Below are 22,935 nucleotides of genomic sequence, written 5' to 3' on the forward strand. Positions count from 1 at the left end.
TTAACTGTCTTTCTGAAAGACTAGAATATATTCTAAGCAGTGGCACTGTTTACTCTGCATATCCTTTAATTATTTTCATAGTATCTGGGAAAAGCCAAATTCTTGATTTATTTTTAAAACGTCTGTAATAGTGATGCTACAATGCATAGTAGAGAATTAGACAGGCACTTCTGTTTAGTTTTCCAAGTACACCTCCACATAGTATTTGGGTATTTCATGAGCCCCAGCATACTGAAATGTGTAGTTTTCCAGCATTTTTTGTTTTGGCTACATCCACTGCTAAATAGTTTTTGAAATATGAAAAGATTAACGAGCTTGACTTGTATTTTTGAGCTGATATTATGGTAAAGTGATCTGTAAGATGGGTGTCAGATATTTGGACAGGGGGCGCAATTTCAATGCTTGCCCTAGGCACTATTTTCCCTAGATATGCCTCTGGTGCTAACCTCCACACAGTACTGCTTTTTTCTCCCTGCTAGGAGGGCCCTTTAAAAGAGACACAGCAATCTCTTAAGAGCTCTATGGGGGAAACTACACTTCCCAGCATTCCATACACATCTTCCAAGATGACTCAAGAGGGTTCTGTTGCTCTTAAAGGAGCCCCATCCCCTGGTGCTGGGCAAAGCTCATCACTGCACGATGAGGATGGTGCCAGGGTGGGGGGGACCAGTGCTCCCTCTAACAGGGATTCCCAGACGTTGTTGACTACAACTCCCAGAATCTCCAAGCAAAAGCCCTTGCAGCTAGGGATTCTGGAAGTTGTAGTCAACAACATCTGGGAATTCCTGTTTTAGGGAACACAGGGTGGGGGAGGGGGATGTACAGAGTATTCAGCTTCCATCAAAGCTTTGCACAGGCCCAATAAACAATTAATCAGGAGGCCACACTTAGGGTTGATGGGGACTGCCCCTGCCCCCACCCCCCGGGCCTTGAAATGAAGAACACTGATTTAGTTGATGACAACTCTTGTGTCTTACTTTCACCCACTTTCATTGGCAGCATTTTATCTTTGGAATTAATTGCCTCCCAATAGTCATTTGATTCAGCCCCTCACACTTATTAAGGCATATATCTTTTCCCATGCCTTCCATAATTTGCTGAGATATCAATTTACCCTTTGTTCCTCTGTTATCCTTCTCATCCATGCCTCCTTCTTTCCTTTTCTTTATGATTCTTTGTTCAGAGTGTAAAGCTGTGAGTAGGCGCTTGTCATTGTCTCATCAGTTTTACAATTGGCTTGTTTTTTAGATGCTTAAGAAGTTCGTTGAACCCTAAATGTGTCAAACAGTGCTAATTAGCTCTTAGAGATGAGAAAAGGGCTCTCAGTTTGCAAAACTTCTGATTATACCAACAGAATATTCTCCATATTCTATAGTGCTTTATATCCACTACATATGCGTGTGTGGTGCAGACTCCTCCAAATATATTTGTTTGTTTGAATTTATACCTAACCTTTCCACCATTTAGGTCCTCAAGACAGTTGAAAAACATATTTGAATAAGTTATTATCAGACACAGTGGGCTGGGTATAGATCTTCTACCCTAGGGGGGGAAAACAACAGCTCCCTTGTCAGTGGTGTAGCAAGAGGAGAATGAGCCCGTGTTCATGTACTGAGCATGAGCGTGGCAGCAACAACAACAGACCAGCTGGCCAGAGGGTTGTCACTCACACTTACAGTGAGACACTCACACTTACAGCATGGCGTGATGTACAGCAATGCGTGATAGCGGGTGCTTCCATGATTGCAAGACTGGATCGATCCAGTCTCGTAATCACAGAAGTGCCCACCATCACACATTGGGCTTTCCCCTCTTCAGACAAGCCCTGCTGTAAGGTAGAGATGTGCACAGAACCAGCAGGGGCTGGTTCGACTGCGGTGGGGATAATTTTTAAGAGTAGGGGAGGGTGCACTCCCCCCCCCCCGCCCGCCATATTTTCTCCGCCAACTCTCACTGAAAAAACAGTCCAGCACGTGCCCGACGTGCACATACGCTACTTCCTGTCACTTCTTGTCCGAGGAGTGGACGGGGCGGCAGGGAGGTACGCTGCTTCCCCGCTGGACTGGTGTTTCCGTAAGTGCTGGCAGGAGAAACATGGTGATGGTGCGGGGGTGGGGGAGGGAGTGCACCCTCCTTGCCCTTAAAGTTATTCCCCCCGCCATTGAAAACTTCCAACTGCCCGGTGTTTGAACCTGTTTGGAGGCCCATAAAAGGGCCTCCAAACAGATTCGTGAACATCCCTACTGTAAGGTGGCGTGATGCAGGGTTGAGTGATGTGCCTGAGGCAGGACTTCTTCCCCCTTTGTCCTGATGCACCCAGCAGGGTGATTTTATAACGTCTGGATGAAGCTAAGGTCTTTTTTTTTTTTTGTATCTGCTGTAACAGTCTAAAACTACTACTCCTCCACTGTTCCCTCTAACTGGGATTCCCAGATGTTGTTGACTACAACTCCCAGCACCCCCAGCTTCAATGGCCTTTGGCTGGGAATTATGGGAATTGTAATCAACAACATCTGGGAATCCCTGTTAGAGGGAACACTGTACCCCTCTGAAACTTAATGTTCAACAATGCCAATTCCAGTGAATCCTGATTAATCAAGGCAACGAATATAATACCTGTTGGCTAGACCTTTTTTGAAAATTCTTTGAAACTTTGTTATTGATTGCTGCTGTCATTTTAGCCTAGACAAACATTAGCTTGGCCTTCACCTCAAAGGCTTTTCTGTTTCCGGATCCAAGCTCTTTTCATGCTAGAGGTTCCTTAGAGTGAGAATCAAGCGACATGAACAATAGAATCAAAGCAGTTTCTTGCTGGCCTATACTACTCCTGATGGACGACAGGGGACTGGACTTGAAACACTCTCTTCTAATAAATTAATTGTACACTGCGGCGGGGACGGGGGACCTGGCATGTGAATAAACCTATTGACATGTTATATTCAATGCATCTGCAATCTGTGTACAGCGTGTGCATATTCAGATCTGTACACACACTGAATGCATGTACAGCAATACAACTGCTACCCGTAGCATGCATCTGAGGGATCTGTACCCAGGTCCACATTTAAGATGAATGCATGTGCAGGCATTCACACAGAGATATGTGTTGTGTACAGACACCTGAATGTACACAAAACATAAGGCTTGTTCACACGACCGTGAACTGTTTCTATATCTTTTTAAATTTGTGGTACACTGCCCAGAGCCTTTGAATGGGGCGGTTTATAAATGTAATAAATAAATAATAAACAAACAGTAACTGAGTACAACAAGCATCCTACCTGTTTTCGGAGCGGTGTGTGCTGCGCTTCCTATTTTCCGTTGTGTGCAAGTGAAAAATAAAGTAGGAGGTGGGGAGCGTGATCCCCAACTGGGTCGGACGGTTTCTCCTCCTACCTCATTCAGAAGCTGGGGACGGAATCTCGGCTGGGCATGCTCATCTCACCCACCTCGGGCTTGACAGGCAAGCAAGCTCCCTGCCTGACCGGAAATCAGGAGTACGCACAGCTCCCAACACTGGCTAGGATGCTTGTCCTTCCCAGTTCGCAGTCATGTGAGTGAGCCTATAATATCAGCGTAGGGCTTATGTTAGAACTGTTCTTCGTTTAATGCCAGTTTCCCGTGTTCAGGGAGTTTTGATATAGAGGAATATTGGAACTTACCTCCCACTTGCAGTCTTGGGATGGTGCAGGCACTAAGACAGGGGTGGGCAAAATTGGCCCTCCAGATGTTGTCAAATGAGAACTCCACAATTGTGGCAGGGGATGATGGGAAGTGGTTCAATAACCGCTGGAGGGTCAAGTTTGGCCACCCCTGCACTACAAACTATACAATGCACTTCTATTGTTCATGTAGCTAGGCTCTGAGAGAGGACAGTTTGCACATAGCCAGGCGGTACTTAGGGCCTTTTTGTGTCATCAGTTTATTACACAATAAATGCACATTTCAGTTTCTTTTACACCTTCCGTCAAACTTATGCGTCTATCATAAGGGCACCTTCCCACCACGCCCACCCCCAGCAAACCACAATATTTACTCCATAGATGGGCTGTCTGATGTAGGAACATCTATTGCTGTATATGCAATTGGTCCTTTGGTGATCATTCAGGCTCCAATGCTTATTCATAATCTAATATACCTCAGGGGAACAGGGTTGATTATCCAGTCTGTCATCTTGGCTCTCTGGCATGATCAATACCTGGGGCTTGAGAAGAAAGCATTCCCTAACCAGAATTGCAACACTCAGCATTTTTCTATCGCTAGAGCCTTGTGCAAACATGCAAGAATTAATCGTAAGTGAATAATTACCTAGCCACCTCTGCTGTTCTGAGATGGGAGAAGGCAAATTCTCTTTCATCCTTCATGTTGTCAATGAGCCAGAACATTGGGTGAACTTATTCTTAATCAATGAAACTCTCTTTGCTCTTGGTTTGTTCCTTTTCCTTACTGTTTTTTGTTATGATCTGCTCATAGTATTTCTGAGCCAAATATTGCAGTGAGTCTAGTAGAAGTTAACTCTTGGGCCTTTTGATGGCACTGTTGATCTTAAAGACATATGTCCGTCCCCCACCCCACATCACCCATGGTCTCATTTGCATAGCCTCCAAAATTTCATTGATTAAAATGCCTGTGAAAGTGTAGTGGGTGTGGGCAAGCTATCTGGGCGGTGTGGTGTGCAATGTGTAGAGGGCATAGCCAGGCAACTTGGGAGGCCTGGTGTACAATGTAGGGGGCGTGGCCAAGCACTCTATGAGGCCTGGTGTACAATGTAGGGGGCGTGGCCAAGCACTATGAGGCCTGGTGTACAATGTAGGGGCGTGGCCAAGCACTCTATGAGGCCTGGTGTACAATGTAGGGGGCGTGGCCAAGCACTATGAGGCCTGGTGTACAATGTAGGGGCGTGGCCAAGCACTCTATGAGGCCTGGTGTGCAGTGTAGGGGGCGTGGTCAAGCACTCTAGGAGGCCTGGTGTACAATGTAGGGGGCGTGGCCAAGCACTCTAGGAGGCCTGGTGTACAATGTAGGGGGCGTGGCCATGCCATCTGGGAGGCCTGGTGTAGAATGTAGGGGGCATGGCCAAGCAATCTAGGAGGCTTGGTGTAGAATGTAGGGGGCGTGGCCAAGCAATCTAGGAGGCTTGGTGTGCAGTGTAGGGGGCGTGGCCAAGCAATCTAGGAGGTTTGGTGTATAATGTAGGGGGCGTGGCCATGCCATCTGGGAGGTCTGGTGTACAATGTAGGGGGCGTGGCCAAGCAACCTGGCTGGCGTGACTACAGTTCTGAAGTCAAGCATGCCTCAAATAGAAAACTGTTAATAAAGTGTGTGCTGAGTACGTTATTCCAGATTGCCAAAGCAGATGAGCCAAGTCCATGCTTTCCAATATTGTGCGGACGGAAGTAGGAAAACATTGATAAACAAGTCCTTCCCATTCCAATGATGACTGCCCAAGATCTCCACTCACTATTTCACGTGGCTGAAGACTAGATTCTACTGGCTATATACTGTGTACTGCACAGTAGCTAAGTGTTGCTCATGCAGGTCCACTAGAGACATGAGGCGTCCACTCACCCCCTTGTAGATTTAATTTCTAGATTCTGGGGGGAAAGAGTTGAATCCTGAAAAACAACAACTCTAGCAATCAAGGCATCCCTAAGAGGCACACACAGGAGCAAATTAAGGATAGGGAATCACTAGGGACTGTAGATTGTAGAAAATAGAAATGTGTATGTTCTCTTTCTTGTCCCCAGTGCCCCGTATTTTACAGACTTGGCTCAATTGGTGGGCAGAAAGGAGATCTGGTTTTCTAGGAACTGCTTGCATGATCTTTGTTATGCTTGGCTTGTCCCATCTTCAAAATAAGTGGCATTGCCAATAGGGACTTTAAACAAAAAGATGGCCCTTGCCCTGACCTTGCAGAATTACACATGTTTGGAAGAGTCCATTAAAACTAAGCCAAGGTTCTTCTGTGTCATGTTTGACTGATTCTTTTCATTTTAGTGTTGTACATTTTCTGTATCCTGTTCTAGGCGTCCTATAGTTACGGACTACTGTACTATAATTATAGTACAGTATAGTATAGACTACTATAGTATAGAGTCCTATAGTATAGACTACTGTAATACGCTTTATTTGGGGCTGCCATTGTATGTAGTCCGGAAACTACAATCGGTACAGAATGTGGCAGCCAGATTGGTCTCTGGGACAACATGAAGGGGCCACATAACAATGGTTCTAAAAGAACTACACTGGCTAACAATATGTTTCCGGGTGAAATACAAAGTGCTGGTTATTACCTAGAAAGCCCTTAATGGCTTGTGTCCAAGCTATTTGAGAGAGCGCCTCCTTTGTCATAATCCCTGCCACCTGTTATGATCTTCTGGAGAGGTCCAGTTACGGTTGCCACCGGCTCATTTTGTGGTGACCCCGGACTGGGCTTTCTCTGTGGCTGCCCCAGGGCTTTGGAATAAGCTTCCTGCTGAAATAAGAGCATCTCCTTCTCTGTTTGTTTTCAGGAAGAACCTCAAGACCATCCTGTTCTCTCAGGCTTTTAATTAGAATTAATTTTAATCATTTTAAAAACTTGCTTTAATAATTTTATTCTATTGTTTTTATTGTCATGTATTTTAACTGTGACTTTTAAATATTTTAAATTTTGTACACCGCCTAGAGATATACATATCAGGTGATATAAAAATATGATTGATAGATAGATAGATACTGTAGATAGATAGATAGATATAGGCTGAAGAGCAGGATATTAAAGATTTCAAATAAATACATAATTCATGAATACACAGTGAAAGGCATTTGAGAAAGGCGTGGGATCTATTATAGAAGAGAGTGCTTACCACATTCTTATCCCACTCTTTTCCCAAGGAGCTCAGGGAAGCAAAGATGGGGTTAACCCGTGTTAGTCTCATGATAGCACTGTGAAGTAAGGAAGGCATACTCCAGAAATTTTATCATCTCTATCTATCTATCTATCTAGAGTTTATAGATAAACTCAAACCCAGTGTAAATGGTAAAGTAAAGTAAAGTGTGCTGTTGAGTCGGTGTCGACTCCCGGCTCTCACAGAGCCCTGTGGTTCTCTTTGGTAGAATACAGGAGGGGTTTACCATTGCCATCTCCTGTGCAGTATGAGATGATGCCTTTCAGCATCTTCCTATATCGCTGCTGCCAGATATAGTACCAGCGGTTATTCAAACTGACAACCTTCTGCTTGTTAGTCAAGCGTTTCCCCGCTGCGCCACTTAAGGTAACAGTGTAAATGGTAGGGAAGAGTAAAAGGAGACCGTGAAGTATATTGGCTACTAAGCAGTATGTCATGCAGGACACAGCTATATGACCTTAGCTCCCTTTCTCTCTGGTCTTCTCCTTCCCCACCTTTTTGCCTCATTTGTTGATCAAAATTACTGCCAGAGTGTGTGTAATCAAAGTTGTGAACAATATAAGCAGGCGATCCACAGAAGATGAGGGAACAACACTGAGGCTGGTGTTTGATGCCGAAACATGTGTTTGTTTTTACTATCCTTTTAACATCTTTAACAACGTTTTTACAAGGTATTGTCATCTGTTTTTACGTAACAAGTTTGAAGGTCTTAACGGAGTACTTGGGAGTCTATCTATCTATCTATCTATCTATCTATCTATCTATCTATCTATCTATCTAAACATCTTCCTGTTAATGGCTTGCCCAAAGATATGCCTTTGTAACTTTACATATTGATAACGAAAAGTAATACTTAGCATTTGTATAACAGCTTTTAAAGCATGCAAAAAGCCCTTACGTATAGGAGCTGCTTCAAACCTTGGAGGGCTGCTGCTAGTCAGTGTAGTAGACAATGAGGCCGTTCTCACGACTGGATGTGCAGGACGGGTGCGTGGTGGGGGGAAGGCTTGGTAAACTTGCCTTCGCCCCAGATGACCAGGTCCTCCTGTTGGGAGTGCAAAATGCGCTTCCAGATAAGCAGAGCTGCATGCCTGCAGCACAGAGGTGTGGGGGTTGGGATGATGCGTCCCGGCCCCTGGAAACCCCACAGTGCACCATGTCAGTGTGTGGTGCATTGTGGGGATTCCCCCAGCAACACATCAGTACGTCAGCACCGGCTAAAAGCAGGTCAAGTCAACGTGGCTTAGGGAGCACTCACTCCTTTGACCTCGTTTAAGAGGTGGGATCCCTAGGCGGGTTTGCCACCGAGGCACTGCCGGGAGCTGATCGGCTCCCATGGGCAGCCAAGCCCGGGCTTAGCTGCCCTTGCCTGGTCTTGGCTGCTCGTGAGAACAGGGTGGAGCAATCGTCTAGATCAGGGATTCTCAATGTTGGGTCCCCAGATGTTATTGGGCTTCAACTCTCATAATCCCCAACCAAAGGTCAATGGGGCTAGGGATTATGGGAGTTGAAGTCCAATAACATCTGGGGACCCAACGTTGAGAATCCCCCTGGTCTAGATGGAGCGATGGTCTGACACAGTTTAAGGCAGCTTCCTGTGCTTCTGTGGCATCCTAAACAATAGTGTGCTTGCAGATTGAGAACATTTGCACTAAGGTGAGGTGCTTAGATGTGCTAAAAGATCAGGGATTTTCAGAATTGCACTATTGTGTGTCCTTGTGCAAATGTCCCCGTTAAAACAAATGAGAGGTGCTACTATCATTCCTAATGTCTAGAATAGTTGCAGATCTCCAAGCCTGGGTCCAAATGATTTTTGCAGAGAGCAACAAATTCTGCAGCAATAACCCAAGAGCACCGTGTCAGTCTTCAAAGACATTGGGCAGGTTCTCACGATCAGAAGTAATTTGGCAAAGCGGTCAGCTAGGAACACAGGAACATAGGAAGCTGCCATATACTGAGTCAGACCATAGGTCCATCTTGCTCAGTATTGTCTACACAGACTGGCAGCGGCTTCTCCAACGTTGCAGGCAGGAATCTCTCTCAGCCTTATCTTGGAGATGCCAGGGAAGGATCTTAGAGCCTAGATGCTCTTCCCAGAGTGGTTCCATCCCCCAAGGGGAATATCTTATAGAGCTCACACTTCTAGTCTCCCTTTCCTATGCAACCAGGGCAGATCCTGCTTAGCTTAAGGGGACAAGTCATGCTTGCTACCACAAGACCAGCTCTCTTCCCTAAAATACAGGAGGGGTTTACCATTGCCTCCCCCCGCACAGTATGAGAGGATGCCTTTCAGCATCTTCCCGTATCGCTGCTGCCCACTGTAGGTGTTTCTCATAGTCTGGGAAACATACTAGCGGGGATTCGAACCAGCAACCTCTTGCTCCCTAGGCAAGTTACTTCCCTGCTGTGCCATTAGGTGGCTTTTTGATTCAGCTATGATTCAGTAGCTGTGCACGCTCCCCAAAATCTATCACCTGTGGCACAAAAATCCTGCTTGGAAGGTCAGCAAGTTATTGTGTGTGAGGAGCAATTGTAGTTGGTCAGTGCAGGCAGCTGACCTTTGCCATCCTAGATCAAATCTAAGAGTACCTATATCAGCTGCCCACACCAACCATCTGCAATTGACTCCTTGCACACGGCCATAGGGGAAGGGAAGGGAAGGGAAGAGTCAAGACTGCTTCCGCTGGACTGAGTCTGGTTGTATATGCATTCACTTCTGCATGATTTGGAACTAGGGATCTGGCCTGCATGGAAGCTCTTATGCACCTACAGATCCTTTTCACATGTTCAGTAGAGCATATGGATGTTGGAGGCATAGCCAGAGGATTAATCAGGGTGTGTGGTCTTGTTGCCCTCTCTGAACACCTGGGCACTGGTCTTGTGGTAGCAAGCATGACTTGTCCCCATAGCTAAGCAGGGTCTGCTGTGGTTGCATATGAATGGGAAACTTGATGTGTGAGCATTGTAAGATATTCCCCTCGGGATGAAGCCGCTCTGGGAAGAGCAGAAGGTTTCAAGTTCCCTCCCTGGATTCTCCAAGATAGGTCGGAGAGAGATTCCTGCCTGCAACCTTGGAGAAGCCGCTGCCAGTCCGTGAAGACAATACTTAGCTAGATAGACCAATGGTCTGACTCAGCATATGGCAGTTTCCTATGTTCCTATGTTCCACTTTCCAGATTAGATCCTACAACCAGGTCACAGCGTATCTCTGAAGTGTGCTTCCACACTGCCTGTGTTGTGGCACTGCAGCCCCTATGCTGACAGCAGAGTACCGTTCACATTTCCGATGCCTTGTTTCGGATTTAATCGCTGCGATTTATTGATAAAATGTATGTCCAGCGTAAAAAGGTTGATGTTTTTTCGGGTTGTTATTTTTCATGAGACTGCTCCCCCTACTGGGTGCTTTGCTATTTATATTTTGAATGCGATTTTATTTATTTTTATTTATTTATTAAATTTATTTGATTTCTGTACCACCCTTCCAAAAATGGCTCTGGGCGGTTTACACAGAGAAATAATAAATAAATAAGATATCCCCAAAGGGCTCACCATCTAAAAGAAACATAAGATAGACACCAGCAACAGTCACTGGAGGTACTGTGCTGGGGGTGGATAGGGCCAGTATTCATATTTCATTCTGTATTTGCTTGTACAGAAGCATTTTGCCACTGTTGAGCGGCTAATCTGGAAAGTGCCTTGGAAGAGATAGCCTGGAGAGGATTAATGATATTAGTGAGCAGTGATTGATATCCAGATTAGCAATGTGAGGGCACAACAGTGTTGACATCCAGTATAAAAGTTTTAATAATAATAATGATGCTGAGGAGGAGGAGGAGGAGGAGGAGGAGGAGGATAAGGATATAACTGTAGCCGAGAAGAAAGAAAAACAAGTCAAAATAATCGACATAGCAATACCAGGGGGTAGCAGAATAGAAGAAAAATAGAAAAAAATAACCAAATACAAAGATCTACAAATTGAAATTGAAAGGCTGTGGCAGAAAAAGACCCAAATAATCCCAGTGGTAATTGGCGCCCTGGGTGCAGTTCCAAAAGACCTTGAAGAGCACCTCAACACCATAGGGGCCACAGAAATCACCATCAGCCAATTACAAAAAGCAACTTTACTGGGAACAGCCTATATTCTGCGACGATATCTATAACAATTGACAATAAAATTCTGGCATCCCAGGTCCTTGGGAAGGACTCGATGTCTGGATAAAACAAACCAGTCAATAACACCTGTCTGACTGTGTAAACAAGAAATAATAAATAATAAATGCTTCACCATCAAGTGTGTGGAGGGGCATTTTTCACTTATCTCCCCTTCCATCTGAAACCCATTGTGGGCTTGAAGGGGAAGGGGGGAATGGTGAAAATTTCTCCTTCACCCCACGCAATGGTGAAGCATTTATCTGGATGTCAACACTGTTGTGCCCTTGCATTGCTAATCGGAAGTCAGCCAGTGATACTACTGTCACTTCCTAACCAGTTAAAGCCATTGATTTGATAATTTGCTATCCTGAGCAGCAATCTGCCTAACTAAACCCTTGAAATCCATCCTTTCAGGAGTGGGAATGGGAGAGCTTCACTGGTACTTGTTTGATGCTGAATCAAGGCCCCTTTCCCACATCATAATACAAAGTTATAGTAAGATTGGTCTCCAAACCATTCCCATAAGCTTAGGCTTCCATTCTAAGCATGCTTGCCTGGAAGTGAGTGACTCATACCTCCAGGTGACATGAGAAGAAGGAACGCTGACTTCCCTCATGATGAGACACACAAGTTGCACACACACTTGAGAGATTCGCAAGTATCCCCTTCATATAGAGCTAGGCAGAAAATGCATTTGTCTTCTGATACTTTTCCAAAAAATGTGAAGCATCTCTAACTCTTTATATCTGTGAGGTTTTAATTTCAAAGTCAGTTTGGTCTTATGGCAGCAAACATGAATGGTCTCTTTTGCTAAACAGGGTCCACCTTGGTTTGCATTTGGATGGGTGACAACATGTCAGGGCTTTTAGGGGATGTAGCCATAGCTCAGTGGAAGAGTATCTGCTTGCATGCAGAAGGTCCCAGGTTCAATCCCTGTCAGCATCTCCAGTAGGGCTGGGAATGACTCCTGCCTGAAACCTTGGAGAAGTTGCTGCCAGTCTGTGTAATAGCAATAGCAATAGCAATAGCACTTACATTTATATACCGCTCTATAGCTGGAAGCTCTCTAAGCGGTTTACAATGATTTTAGCATATTGCCCCCAACATTCTGGGTACTCATTTTACCGACCTCGGAAAGATGGAAGGCTGAGTCAACCTTGAGCCCCTGGTCAGGATCGATCTTGCAACCTTCTGGTTACAGGGCGGCAGTTTTACCACTGCGCCACCAGGGTCTCATTGTGTAGACAATACTGAGCTCGATGGACTAATGGTCTGACTTACTATAAGGCGGCTTCCTATGCCCCTAAAGCTTTAAGATCAGAAGAGTATATACATATATCTAGTCATGAGAAATGCAGAGCAAAACAAGTATTTCATGAAAAGCAAATCTAAGGAGGCTTTTTTATTTCCAGAAAAAGAGAATGTCACAGTGCACATGCTGTCTCCTCATTCACTTTGGTATCATTTGACTTCTGCATCTGGAATACAAAAGGTAGAAGAACTGCTTGGAGGATGCATCTTCTTTGTGCCTGAATACGAAACCTAAACAGAATGCTGTTGTTTTATTCACTGTGCTGATCTATTTGGTGGGATGTAGAAGCGAGTCATCTTATTCAGATATTACACTGTACATGGATACAGGTTCCTGCACACATCTGCTTATGTTTGATTGATTGTGCATGTGTTCGCTCGCACATGCACAGGGAACCTAGTATTGATCCCTCAAATGCACGGTATCGATAGGAAGTAATCTACTGTATGTGTGTTGAAAATAATGAGGTCATTCACATGACGGGGCAGGTGGGGCAGCGGGGAGGCGGTGGTGGGGTGGCTGGTTGCACTTACCTTCCCCACCAGAAGAATGCTGGTTGTTTCTGGGAGCGCAGATCACGCTCTGCACTGCACTCCGGAACTCTGGAGGCCAGGATGACACGTCCCGGCCTCCAGGATCCTACAATGCACTGCTCACTGAGCGTAGTACATGTGGGATTCCCCAAGGAGACGGGCACTCTAGGCACCCATCTCTGTGTGCAGCTGGGCTGGAACCAGCCTGGCTCTCACACAAGCAGCAAGCCCGGGTTAAGGGAGCACTCGCTCCCTTAACCTTGGCTAACAGCCAGGCTAAAAAGCCAGGCTAGGCCGCACTGCTCCACCAGGATCAGGCCCAATCCCAGCGGTTCTCATGTGCAGCCAAACTCAGGCTAGACTTCCCTAGCCTGGATTAGGCTGTGTGTCAGAACAGCCTCGATGTATACTGGCAGTTTTACTGGAGTAAAACATTGCTTCCTTATTTCCCCTTGAGGAAGAATAGTTGTGTCTGAAATTTATCAGGATTTATCTGGGTGGTAAAACATTCTCTATGTCTGTGGGCTTCTGCTGTGTCTGTTGGGGTGGTCCGTAGTTCAGTGGTAGAACATCTGCTTTGCATGCAGAAGGTTCCAGGGTCAATCCCTGGCATCTCTGGTACGGCTGGGAAAGACTCCTGCCTGAAACCTTGGAAAGCCACTGCCAGTCAGTGTGGACAGTACTGAACTAGATGGGCCAATGGTCTGACTTGATTCGAGGCCACTCCCCATGCTCCTATTTATCTTCTCCATTTGTTATTTCCTAACCTACAAAATCTAAAGGGCGATGATGACACCCATTGCACCTAAGAAGAGCCCTGCTTTAGCATACCAAAGGTCCATTGACCCAACACTGTACCTCCATTGGTCACCAAACAGGTACCTTCTGAGAAGCCCACCTATCAACATTGCAGCATTTCCTAGAATCTCTTACGTTATTATACAAAAATATCCGTTTGAGCCAAATGCCTGGCCACTTTAAGAGAGTAGAAGATAATAGTCCTATCCTTTTTAACCCATACTCATGCAGGGGTGCAGACAGAGGGAAGGTTTGAGGAGCAACTCCTCACTTAGATTTTTTGGGGGGAATGGGGGAGAAAAGACACTTTTGGAGCAAGATATGGGTTTGGTAGAAGATATGCCACTTAAGTGGCGCAGCGGGGAAATGCTTGACTAACAAGCAGAAGGTTGCCAGTTCAAATCCCTGCTGCTACTATATCGGGCAGCAGCAATATGAGAAGATGCTGAAAGGCATCATCTCATACTGCACGGGAGGAGGCAATGGTAACCCCCTCCTGTATTCTACCAAAGAAAATCACAGAGCTCTTTGGGCTCCGGGTGTCAAAATGGACTTGACAGCACACTTTACCATTAGAAGATATGAGGTTTGGTAGAGGGAGTTCAGTAAAATCAGGGACTCCTCAAATGCCTAAAGGCAATCTCCATCCCTGTACTCATTCATGATAAAAAGACCATCAGACACTTTAAGAAAACAACACATATTCAAGAGGAGAAGAATCAATTGCCTTCCAAAACATATTGAGGAAGTAAATTGTTATCATTAAAGCAACAGGAATGTTTTTCACAGTAGTTTTAATGATCACAAATGAGGCAGCTCTCAGTAGACCTACTGGCAGATAACTATCACTCTTGTAGTTGATTGATTTTTCTTACGATACATCATTTCAGTCTTTGCTTAATAACTATTTCAATTTACCATATTCAGTCTGCACCGATGTCCTACAAGCATGAGTCCATTAAAAAATGCTTAAGTGAGGCATGGAATGAATGTGGCTATTGAAATTAAGCACAGCCAGGCCTCTCTGCCAGTACGTCTTGTTTTCACAGCAATGAGTAGAGAGGGTCAGAGGCGATGCGTAATTCAGGAAGGCGCCTCTGCCTTGAATGCTGAGACATTTGGAAGCTGGGACACACAGAGCATATTGCTGCTGTTGATATCATGCTGATCGAGTGCTGAATGTGACTAGACTTGTTTATGGACAAGGATATGTTCCATTTAATCGCAGCTTGTAAAATAGATCCCCCAGTAGATTATACGTGTGTGTGTATGCATTTAATATCACACACCATCGCTGTTGATTCGATGCATCTGATGAGACAGACTTTGGTCCATGAAAAAGCTTTAGCCACGTAGTACAAAAGCTTTGTACATTGTCCAGAAACTGCAGTTAGTCCAGAATGCGGCAACCAGGTTGGTCTCTGGGTCATCTCGGAGAGACCATATCACTCCTATCTTAAAAGATCTACACTGGCTGCTGCTAAGTTTCCAGGCAAAGTACAAGATTTTGGTTATAACCTATAAAGCCCTAAAAAGCTTGGGCCCTGGGTATTTAAGAGAATGTCTTCTTTGCTATGAACCGCACTGCCCATTGAGATCATCTGGAAAGGTTTGTCTCCAGTTGCTACCAGCTTGTCTGTTGGCTACTCAGGGACGGGCCTTCTCCATTGCTGCCCCGAGGCTTTGGAATGCGCTCCCTAGTGAAATAAGAGCCTCCCCATCTCTGACATCTTTTTAAAAGGCAGTCAAGATGCATTTGTTCATCAAGGATTTTAATTAGATATTGTTTTAATTGTGTTTTAATAGTTTTAACTTTTTAAATTTTAATTGTTGAAATATGTTAATCTTTTTATTGGTTGTTTTTATTGTCTTGTAGACCGCCCGTTTTGGGCAGTATAAAAATATGCTAAATAAATAAATAAATAAATAAAGTAAAGTAAAGGTAAAGTGTGCTGTCAAGTCGATTTTGCCTCCTGGCACCCACAGAGCCCTATGGTTTTCTTTGGTAGAATACAGGAGGGGTTTACCATTGCCTCCTCTCACGCAGTATGAGATGATGCCTTTCAGCATCTTCCAATATCGCTGCTGCCCGTTATAGTAGCAGCAGGGATCTGAACTGGCAACCTACTGCTTGTTAGTCAAGCATTTCTCCACTGCGCCACTTAAGGTGACTTGGCCACTCTAGAAGTATTTTTATTTGAAATATGTCTTGGTCACTTTTCTATTAAAAACAATGGCTGGAATCCCACCTTCTTTCTAAAGAGTGGGGGAGAGCTGGTTTTGTGGTAGCGAGCATGAATTGTCCCCCTTGCTAAGCAGGGACTACCTTGGTTTGCAATTGAATGGGTGACCACATGTGAGTGCTGTAAGCCCCCCCCCCTCATTAGGAGATGGGGCCAGAGCTCAGTGGTAGAGCATTTGCATGCTTACATGCAGAAGATCCCAGGTTCCATGTCTGACATCTCCAGGAGCTTTCCCAGACAGCAGGCTTTACTGTGGGTTTAACTCGAGACTTCACTGCGGGTTCAAATTTGCCCCCAAAAAACTGATGCAAAAAGTGGATTTTTTTTTTTACCCCGGACATAAACCAGGCCAGGCTCTAACGTACAATGAAAAACCTGAATAGCGTCTGTTGTGCTCTCATATACCTTGCAGGGACTTAGGAATACATAGGAACATAGGAATCTGCCATATACTGAGTCAGACCATTGGTCTATCTAGCTCAGTATTGTCTTCACAGACTGGCAGCGGCTTCTCCAAGGTTGCAGGCAGGAATCTCTCTCAGCCCTATCTTGGAGAAGCCAGGGAGGGAATTTGAAACCTTCTGCTCTTCCCAGAGCGGCTTCATCCCCTAAGGGGAATATCTTGCAGTGCTCACACATCAAGTTTCCCATTCATATGCAACCAGGGCAGACCCTGCTTAGCTATGGGGACAAGTCATGCTTGCTACCACAAGACCAGCTCTCCTCTCCCTTGACTTCAAGGTAAATCTTGAGGATATTTGAACACAGACCTGCCCTTCTGTGGGGAAGCCAAAGTAAAATTGCCATCCGGGAACACTCCAAGTAGGGCTAGGAAAGAATCCTGCCTGAAACCTTGCAGAGCCTCTGTCAGTCAGTGTAGACCAGGGATTCTCAACATTGGGTCCCCAGATGTTATTGGACTTCAGCTCCCATAATCCCCAGCCCCAGTGGCCTTTGGTTGGGAGTGGAAGTCCTATAACATCTGGGGACCCAACGTTGAGAATCCCTGGTGTAGCCAATACTGAGCTAAATGGACCAATGGTCCAGTTCAGTATAAGGCAGCTTCCTTTGTTCCTAAATTACTCAATGGAAGTCCCATTGAAATTAAGTAATCATTTAGAGTAACTCCTGAATAGTACTATTGACTAGTTTAGTCTGGATGTCAGTCAAAGTAGTTTACAGATAGATAAGATCAAACAGCAGCGAGCAGAAGCTATAAATCAGCAAGATCTTTAAACAGTAATAATAAAACTGTACGTGAAATCTATATAGCAGCAAGAGGATTCAGTAAAACCACAAAAAGTACCCAAAGTCTCAGAGAACAGGAAGGCCTTGAATTGCCCTGTGAATGAGATGTGTTCGTACCCCCTATGTCTGTTGGGGAAAGGCATTCCATAAGCAGAGGATTACCACTGAAAACTGATGTATATGAAATTTGAACCTTCAGTGACTGGGGTCCAGTCTAGAAAAGAAAGAAAAAGTGAAGGCCTTTTCTGACACTGTAAGGCTCTCCACAGGAGCAGTGTGGACAGCCTGAATGGCGTTTGCGGGGAGACCCGCTCTCCCCACACACGAGCAGGAAGCCCTCCCTGGGTGGCCAGATCAGCCACCCAGACGATTACCAGCTCTGTAATGTTGCTGGTTGGTATGGTGGGGTTTGGGGGCCTCCTGACCCCTGGAAGTCCCTTAATGTCCTGCGTGAGTGCACGGGGCATTCTGGGGAGCCTCCCAATGCCGAGAGGCTTGTTGTAGCCTCCCTGTCCCGGGGGGGTGGGGGGCTCTTGTGAGTCTCTGCGGTGCAGAGCTGCGTTGTGGTGACACATGATCCAGTAACCTACTTTTCGGGTGCTCCTGCGCCTGAAACCCAGGTTAAGCAGTGGGCTACCCAAGAAGGTTTGCTGCTGCGTGGCTGCCAGGAGCCACGCAGCTCCCGGTATTTCTCACGCACAGTGGAAACTGGGCTGGGCCTCCTTAGGCCAGTTCCCACTGCATGTGAGAATAGCCTCTGCATTGCTGAGAGATGTCAGATGTCAAGAGCGGCTTCACTCACAATAGTGCTTGTCTATTTTCTTTCTTTCTTTCTTTCTTTCTTTCTTTCTTTCTTTCTTTCTTTCTTTCTTTCTTTCTTTCTTTCTTTCTTTCTTTCTTTCTTATTTTTACATTTTATATCCCGTCCTTCCTCCATGGAGCCCGGAGCAGTGTACTGCATACATACTTAGGTTTCTCCTCACAACAACCCTGTGAAGTAGGTTAGGTTATCACATTTCTATACCGCCCAAAACATGCGTCTCTGGGCAGTTTACAATTAAAATGCAAGCAGTCCATGTCTTCTCTGGCTGTATGCTTGGGAGAACTAATGTAATGTACTTTCCGGATCATCATAGATATGGCTGGCAGCAATTTCCCTGGTCCGTGGGATAGGAAAGAATAATCCTAGGACTTGTCATAGAGGTTGCAGTCAGTCCTATTCTTTAGTGTCCAGATCACACATTTCTTTTGCAAGCATGAGTTTGAACGTGGTCATCAACCAGGGCTGAGCAACTTTGGCCCTCCTGCAGATTTTGGATTACAACTTCCATCATCCTTGACTTTTGGCCACTGTGGCTGAGGATGATGGCAGTTGTAGTCCAACAACAGCTGGAAGGCTGCAGCTGTGCAGCCCTATCATAAGCAGTCCTTCCCCAGAAGTGTCCTCATAGGACCGGTTTGGATGAGTGCTACCCAGCACAAGTGATAAGGTTGGAGATGTGCCGAGAGCGTGCCCTCCCTGATGTCAAGGGAGGATGTCCTGATGCGCTCTCAGGGCATCTCTTAATCATGTGAGCGGGGGGCATTCATCTGAATCACCCCTCTGCACATGTTCCAAATCCCTGTGTAGGCATGCTCTTGGAATGCCCCCAACCTTATCATGAGTGCCAGGTGGCACTTGTCCAAACCAGCCCATAATCAATTTCATATGGATAAACCTTTGGCATGAATAGTACTAGATTAACTCAACATGACTTTATTCATTCATTCATTCATTTATTCATTTATCAAATTTGTACACTTCCCCAAACTTTCATTTCTGGGCGGTTTCACAATAACTTTAAGCACACACTCGGCTGCAGCATATTTGTTGTTGTCTTCTGTGTAGCACAGTGCACATGCAGGAGGAGCAATCTGGATAGGGACCAGGGAAGGGTGGGTTGTCTCCAGCATGACCCCAATCCAGGCAGACCCCCTACACGTGCTGTTTGACTTGGAGAAAAGCACCAATTGGGATGTTTCCCCCAGATCAAGTAGCAGTCACTGGAGAATGGGGAAAGCATGTGGTTTTGCACAGAAGAAACAAGCACATGACTGGTGTGATTCATGCTTAAAGTAGATTGTAAGAGCCAAAAGAAAGAAAGAAAGAAAGAAAGAAAGAAAGAAAGAAAGAAAGAAAGAAAGAAAGAAAGAAAGAAAGAAAAAGATGGATGACAGGGATGTGCACAAACAGCTCGTGCAGCCGTGGGTGGGGGTTCCGGGCATGGCTGTCACTGTTCAAAAGACCCAGAAAAGCAGTGGGGTGGCAGAAGAGCAGTGCCAGGTAAGGTCCTACTTACCAGCTTTTTAAAGGAACTGGTGCACCGCACCACCCAACTGTTTGAATGGCAGCTTCTGAACTAGTTCAGTGCTTCTCTAAGGAGACGCCAAACCGGTTCGGGCACATCTCTATGGATGACCATTTTATCATACCTTCAATGGCACTTTGGCAGCTGAGGGCTGGAAAAATTCTCCTTACCCCTTGGCAGGATGATACAGATGAGAAACCATGGTGAGAAAATCAGGAATGTTGAGTCTGCGCCAAGCCTATTGAATAGATTGTCATTACTGAGCATCACCCATTGTTCTCTGTTTGGTATGTTAAGAGCATTCAAATGCCCTGAGAATCACTCCCATGGCACATTTTACATGAGTAGGTTAAAAGTTTCAAAAGAGTTTTCAAGAAACCCCTCCCCTCCATACATACACCCAACATGTGGAGGGGGAAGTGGAACCACACTTGCTAGCCCTATTCCCCACAGCCAGTCCTGCTCCCTGAGGCATCCATGAGTTTGGTGTGGGATCCAAAAATGGATGCCTATGGCCCACAGATACACACACACACACACACACACACACACACACACACACACACACACACAACCTCTTCACAAAATGGGGAACCTGAAGCCAAAACATGGAGGTTGAGGTGGAGCTAGTAGGCACATTGGCTTTGTCCCTAGAGAGAGTGGTTGACATTCAAAGCAGTGGCATTCTTGTGGCATGAGCAAATTTGCACCAGTGCGCGGCGTTAGCTTAGTTGCACTAAAAACAATGGGAATTTGCACTATAGCGCTATAGTGCTCTTGTACAAAAGTTCCTATTAAAACAAATGAGGTGTGCCACACTTACACAACCACAAGCATGCTTGTGATAGCACAACACTAGTCTGGATCACAACAGTTTTGCGCCAGCCCAACTTCCCCCTCTGTCCAAGCCATGAACACCCAGAGCTGAGAGTTCATTTCAGTTGAGTTTGACCTGAAGCTGTTGCAAAAGCAAATAGTCTGACAAAGAAGACAAGCATGAGGCTTTCATCATCTCCACTTGTCTCATGTCAAGATTGTGGCACTGGCAGACTTGTGCACAGGATACAATTTCAAATGGACTAAAAATGGTTTGGCTGATAATCCTCTGATTCCCAAATTGTCTTGGAGCCTGGACTGACAGGATATTAGAAGTGAGTGTTGGGTACAAGGTGGCATAATGGCCCTGAACACACCATTATGGATGAGTGTGATCCTGTCTTCTTAGAGCCCCTTCAGATGTTGATTTTTAACCTCACTGATTTTAAGATTAAGCTTCTGGACAATGAGATGAATGTCACTCTGATTTCACTCTCCTGATGTATTCCCACTCTCCCCACAGGCAGGTTGGCTTACAGGAATTTTTGCTCCCCTGAATTCGGTTGCATGATGAAGCTGACACCTTTTCATGGCTGGTGAGGCTGCTTGAGACAAGCATTCTGAATGCAGCTTCCAACCAAAAGGTTGATTTAAAACTTCGGTGCATATAAGGACATATGAAGCTACTTTCTACTACTAATATCAATATATCGCTTTTCAACCACAGTTTTCAAAGCAGTTTACAAGGGAAAAATAATAAATAAGATGGCTCCCTGTCACCAAAGGGCTCGCAATCTAAAAAGAAACATAAGGTAGACACAAAGAACAGCCACTGGAGAGACACTATGCTGGGACTGAATAGGGCCAGTTGCTCTCCCCCTGCTAAATATAATAATAAGAGGTATTATTTTAATATTTATATTATCTGTACTTTTGTATTTTAATTGCATATTGTTTTACTTGTATTATAAACCACTTTGAGATTCTTTTAATGAAAAGCAGTATATAAATTGAACGAACAACCAACCAACCAACCAGAGAATTGCCACTTTAAAAAGTGCCTCTTTGCTCAGTTAGCATGGACATGAGTCAGACTTTTGGTCCATTTAGCTCCTAGTTTCTCAGTGTGTGGTATATGTACCCCTGAGGGTATGTAAGACATAGGCAGGGGTATGGGACAAGGAGGCAAGGGGAAACATCCAGTGTCAAAGATTGAGAGAAGAGTGGCTGTGTGCCTTGTGCTGCTCAGTCTTTGCTGCTATTACTGCCAAGAATTTCTCTCTTTCCCTACCGCTCCTCCGCCCTTTCCCCATCTCTCTGTCTCTCCCCTTCCTATTCTCAAAGTGATGGCAAAACATTTGGCATGGCACTTTATATTTCCCAGCAATAACTTGGTGTTCAGCTCTTCTAGCTTTGGCAAACATCACTTCTAGGCCTGGTACGTTCACCTCAAGCTGTGCATACCTGGTGCAACAGGTGACAACCCTACACACACTAGACTTGTCATATCATGGTCCTATATACACACCCTTTCATCCAACATAGGGCACACATTTCTGTAAATATAAAATCCACTGGGTAGTTGAGGTACTTCTTAATTTTTTAGAAGTTATGGGTAACTTGCTACTTAAAAGGGTGAGAAACCTTGTTCTAGCACAAGACTTGACTATTTTTTTTGTTTGTTTATTCATTCCATTCATTCATTCATTCATTCATTCATTTAATCTAGCTAGCTAGCTAGCTATCCATTTATATCCAGCTCTTTCTCCAAGAGCCCAGAGTTTATGTTTATCCTCACACCAACCCAGTGAGGTATTATTTATAAATAAATGAGTGACTGACTGACTGACTGACTGAGTGACTGGCCCAGAGTCACCCAGTGAGTTTCTTGACTGAATGGGGATTTGAACTCAGCTCTCCCCTGTCTAGTCCAACAGTTTCTTAGCATCCCTACATCCTAAAATGACTTCTCTCCTAAGACCTCTGCCTGTGTGCCAGAAAAGGATCTAAGGGAAGAGAGGGGCTTGGTGGCAACCACAAATAATGGCTGGCTACTGAGCTAAGCCTAAATTTGTGGATCCTTGTGAATAGCTATACATGCATACAGATCTGTACATGCATGCACTGTATACAAATTGTATGAGCATTGTTCATAGCATATGAATAGGGCTCTGGTATTTTAAAGAGATTCCCATAGGCCTTCTTTCTCCCAGGCAGCTGGATTTTTCTTAGCTTTGGGGAACATGCTAATGACACAGCAGACAGAACTTTGCTGGGCTCTTTCACAACCCTGAATCCTATCTCTCTCGTGCATCAAAAGTGATTGCAAAATATTGTAAGAACAGGTGCTGGTTATGAATCCATCCTCTGAGTTTATTCAAACACTGAGCAGGGCAAATTGTACAGGATGTACCAGTGCAGACCTGATGTAAGCAAACAGTTCATCACATGCTAAAACTGTTCCTGGATAGTACCACAGGTGTGGTGATGCCTATTTGGATGCTGTTTTAAAGGAGAAAACTCCAAAGCTGCAGAGAGGTAACCCAGGGGAACATACAGTTATCATTATATATGGGGGCCCTCAGTTTGTCCCTC

The 22,935-nt window shown here is 45.1% G+C and overlaps 1 protein-coding gene across 6 annotated transcripts in view; it reads left to right on the forward strand.

Annotated features, from left to right (window-relative positions):
* Positions 1 to 22,935, forward strand: part of GHR (growth hormone receptor) — a 236,298-nt gene that overhangs the window by 38,154 nt on the left and 175,209 nt on the right. The window lies entirely within an intron of this gene.

The sequence above is a fragment of the Hemicordylus capensis genome, chromosome 2 (assembly GCF_027244095.1).
Source record: "Hemicordylus capensis ecotype Gifberg chromosome 2, rHemCap1.1.pri, whole genome shotgun sequence".
Lineage (NCBI taxonomy): Eukaryota > Metazoa > Chordata > Lepidosauria > Squamata > Cordylidae > Hemicordylus > Hemicordylus capensis.